This window comes from Notothenia coriiceps, unplaced genomic scaffold (assembly GCF_000735185.1).
Source record: "Notothenia coriiceps isolate Sejong01 unplaced genomic scaffold, NC01 NC01_scaffold00033463, whole genome shotgun sequence".
In the NCBI taxonomy this organism is placed as follows: domain Eukaryota; kingdom Metazoa; phylum Chordata; class Actinopteri; order Perciformes; family Nototheniidae; genus Notothenia; species Notothenia coriiceps.
Genome location: NW_011366164.1, coordinates 59,453 through 64,157, shown reverse-complemented (window position 1 = coordinate 64,157; position 4,705 = coordinate 59,453).

Below are 4,705 nucleotides of genomic sequence, written 5' to 3'. Positions count from 1 at the left end.
GTAAAGCTTAATAATGCAAACACACCAATAGGATCTGTGCTTGTGAATAGATCCATAAAAGTAGAACAATTCTTAGAGGAAGCAGGCACCTCACTCTCAACTCTCCAACAGCAAAACCTGCTGCTTCTGTTCTGGAGTCTTGTGTTGCAAAGTTGTCAAGGTAAATATGCTTTTGCAAGTCATTTTGTTTCTGTTTTGCATCTAGAATAACCACAAATCCACCCTTTAAAAGGATCCTTATAGCAGCAAGTACAGCTAAAATGTTCTGTTTTGATTTATTTTGGGACACATGCATGGATGCAGGGATATTTACAAAACTGGTCAGTGTTTTTTAAGTTGATGAACATATTTATGATTGAGAAAGACATTGCAATATGACACATTTCTTCAATGAAGGTGGCCTCAGTGCCGGTTTTCGCTGATTCATGTTCTACTTTTTGTCTTTTTCTATTGATTCATACATGAACTCAGAAATGTATGCATTGTTTCAATAGAAGTAACATTTGCAAAAATAGGAATTTAATGTAATTGTGTTCATTTCTTTATAAATAATTAAGTTGCCTTGTATTATGGCTATTATCATTATTATGTTATGGGATTTATTCCTACTGCAGTAGCTGTAGTTAATGGAAATCTTTTCCGGTAATTTTGTTTATTTTGCTCCACACTGATGTGATAATCCATGCTAATAAATGAACATTGGAATAATGAGTTGCACATTATGTTGTATTAATTTTGAAACGGCCTCAATATGTAACTCCTTAAGAAATGGCACCACCTTGTGGAAGATCATTACATATTCCATTAAAGTTAGTACAATCAAAGCCTGTCTTAGTTGGTGCTGTGTGGTGACAGAATAATGAGAAAGATTTCCTTTTTTCAAGACAAGATGAAGAGGTTGGTTTTTTCATTACTGAAGTCCTGCTTTTTGTGGCTGATTCCTCTCCACTGAGCGAGGACATTCTGAAAAGTGAGGCCTTCATCTATAGAAAACCTACAGTACTTTTTCTTACTTATATTGGTGAATAACGGCATGTCTCTTTGTGTGTGTAGAGCTGTCTGCAGCAGGAGAGCAGTGTGTTGATGAGGAGGTAAAGCGAGTGTTACTCGGGGTGAAGCGGGTGAAGGAAACAATGGAGAAAAAAAAGGAGAAGCACAGGCATCTCATGGACGCCCTGCGGCACAGCATTGACAAGAAGAAGGTATAAATTGTGTTTCTCCACATCAAAATACCAAGAAGTCAGGCTGTATTCAAACACACTTGAAGAACAGTGTAGTTGAACAGTTCCACGCCAGTCTTTGTGAGATATTCTGAAACCCAATACATTTTTTCTGCCTCATAAAGGCAAAGCCACGCAGACAGACATCAAAGCAGAGGGTGACACATCCTTGTGGGAGTAGGCCTATCAGGGTTGAAGTTTTACTGTCATTTTGTTTTTAATGGTTTCAAAATAAAAGGGCTTTGTGTGAAGGCTCCAACCAGTTCTTATCCTTAGTGCATCTACTGTGACATGTCTCCTTGCTTTTCACCCTCTGTCTGAAACCAGAGCCCAGTCTGCTTCTCCTCATTTGCATTCAAGGTTTGACATAACATGTTTCTTTCATAATTAAGCTTGAAAAAGAACAAGGGTGAAGACTAAATTGTAACAGGATTCCTGTATCTTTCTGCAGTTGGAAGAGTTTCTAAGCGAAATAGCCGCCCAGCTGGAGGCCACAGAGCATCTTTACAAAAATGATGAGAACATGGGTCGCACCGACTCACCCGAGACAGAAGATCTGGAGCTTCTTCAGGCAGATGATTCTTTCAGCCAGTTGCTGTCAAACATCAGCCTCCTGTACAACCAGAGCATCATGCTGGTGAAGAGGAAGGAACAGGTGTTTGGGGACTCCTTCCTGGCAGCCTTCACCACAGAGTCGAGACCCAGCCTGGTGTCACGCTGGGATTCGATAAAGTCCTCGGCTCGGTGTCTGACTTTAGGGAAGAATGTGCTGGAAGAATTGAGCTCCACAGTGGCTAATGTATTTGAGGAGATAAAAGAAGCAGAGGTGTACTTTCAGCAACCAAGCACAGGTACCTGATGTCATGACATTTGTGTGTATTATATAATTATATCCATCGTAACATCTGTGATTGTATGTCTACAATGACGCTCTCTGCTTTGGGAACGTCCCAGAGCAGAAATCTTTGCAGACGCCTCCGCAGGCAGGCATCAGAGTGCTGGCAACTCCAACATTTGTGCGAGACTTGTGAAGATGATCTGTTAAAAGGTAAATAATGAAGAGATCATCTGCTCGGACGGCGTACTCACCACTGGCAACTTCGTGTCACGTGAGAGGAGTTGAGTCCACATTTAGACCTTGGGTCTTGTCGCTCTGACCATCTGTGGCCATGTCTAAGTGAAACGGACGGTTTTCCTGAGTCCTTTCTGTGTTTAATATCTTTATTAATTTATTTATTTAATTGAAGTTGTTTTGTTTTCATTAAGTCTTTAGTTTTTGTTTATTTACACCTTTTGCTCTTACTTATTTATGGGTATATTCGTGTAAAGAAAATAAATTTAGATTAAGCCGTCACGTGACGGGTCCGTCACCCGCCAAGATCTGGTTAAACTGACCCCCCCCCGGTCCGCCCGGTCAATAATAGACTCCCCCGGAAGGTATAATTGTACGCGTCACTGCATTTTGTTTGATCCTCTGTTCATATACTTGTCATTAACGCGTAGTGGATTCTTTGTACTGTTTTACTGTTCAATTTTATATCCTCGTTACGAAGTATGTTATGTGTTCTCTTCTCTGAAAGTCTTCTGTAAATAAAGTGTGACAGAAACACACTGACAATCCCAGGTCGTCACCTTGGTGCAAAGCACTATTGATTCTTTTCTTTTATTCGTAAATTAATAAAAATTGGACGTAATAAACCCCCACCTGGATATGTAATCCTCTCTCTCTTTCTTTATGGGTCGCACAATCCCTTCAACCCCGGTCTAATATAGAAACATAACTATCTTCTCTCTCTTCTCTTAGGTACGTATTAGACCAACGTACGGATCTCTGTGGGTTTTACTTAAATTACCTATGTTACGCAGACTTTTGTGTTGTGCCTAGTAACCTTTTATCTCGCATCAGTAAGTAAGTAATAATTTGAAAATGAATAAATGTGATTTGTTTATATGTATGGTAGGCTATTCTTATGTAGTGTTGGTTAGTTGTTTAGTAAATTGTACAAATATTATTAGAATACAATGTCGATAGATCATACGGTTTGTTCAATTCAACAAGTATAGTTGAAAATGATGGCGTGAGTCCCGCTGCGTTTAATTAGAACAAGATCCTCTGGCTAGAAGGTCTCGCCAGTAGACAATTAACATTAAGGAATATGTTAATGTATTCCGTTGTTCATCATACAATTTTAATATTAATGTGTGGTGTAATTTATTGTGTGATTTGGTACTGCCGACGTCTTGGCAGCAAGCACGGATGTCATAACGGAGCTTGTATGTAGGTGTGTTGTTAGAGAGAGAACGTAGGAAGTTAGAGGAGAGTGTCTCCGAGACTATAGTCGAAATGGGAGGTGGGCACCGCTAGACACAGCTCGCAGAGTTCGACAATTTTTATGTATATTTTTACCCGTGTGGAGACTGATCGGGTTATTGGTCAGTCTGTCTGTTTATAGCCAATGACGCTCGGCTCTGAAATAGCTTAGGGTCGCACTTAGGCGGATAATGCAGTCGGTTCTTTGCAAATTAGTATTTGAAAAAAAATTATATGTTTATTGTTCTAATGGAAAACTGTCTGCGCTGTCTCTGATGCCTTAGACTACCTCTTATAAATTTCGAGATAATATCGAGGTCCTTCCTCAGGTGTTTTTCGTGGAGAGCAATGAGCAAAGAGAACAGTAGATGCCAGGTGACGATCATCTTAGAAGCTACCAAGTACCATTACCTCGTTCGAAGCTAAATAAAAACTAGTCTTTGGTGATATGTTTACCGTGAGTCTTTGTTCAGTACTGAATCGAAGACTTAACTACCACCTCGAAGAATCCTCCGCTGTACTTGTAGCACGCTCGTAATAGCAGCCGCTACTGTGTGTATGTATCTGTTCAATTATTTTTTAAAAACATCAATTTTCTAGAGACACCGGTGGTCCTTGGAGAAGTGATCTCGTCAAGGCCTTAGATGCGGAATGTAGCATTCGAATAAGGTGTTGAAGTCACTTTTTGTCATATATTGGTCGCATTAGATGTTGCATGACACTTAGTGACTTCTACAACACACCCGGGCAAACCACGACAAACTGTCGACCGACTGGTCGTCGCCAGGACGTACAAACGAGTCGGTGGAGACACACCCCAGCACAATGTTAAATCTGGAGAAGTGGAGCGAACACACAAGAAAAGAGTCGGATTTGAGGTTAATACTTGATCGTCGTACAGCTCTTGTCCATGAATACAGGTTCGTACGACCTCCGCGACTCGTCGTTCAACGTAGAGGAGGTGGAGTCTCACCATTGACGACCTGTGACCCTGTGAGACTATCATGTCTTACCTAGTGTATCTCTCTATGTGTGTTTAGGTACCACACCGTAGCACTTGAGCTTCTGTAGGAAAAATGACAGGCGGTACCCTTTTTTTCGCACAATCAACCCGGCTTAGACGTACCCACCTTCCTATGAAAAACGTTATTCGTGTATTTAGCCCACTCGCTTT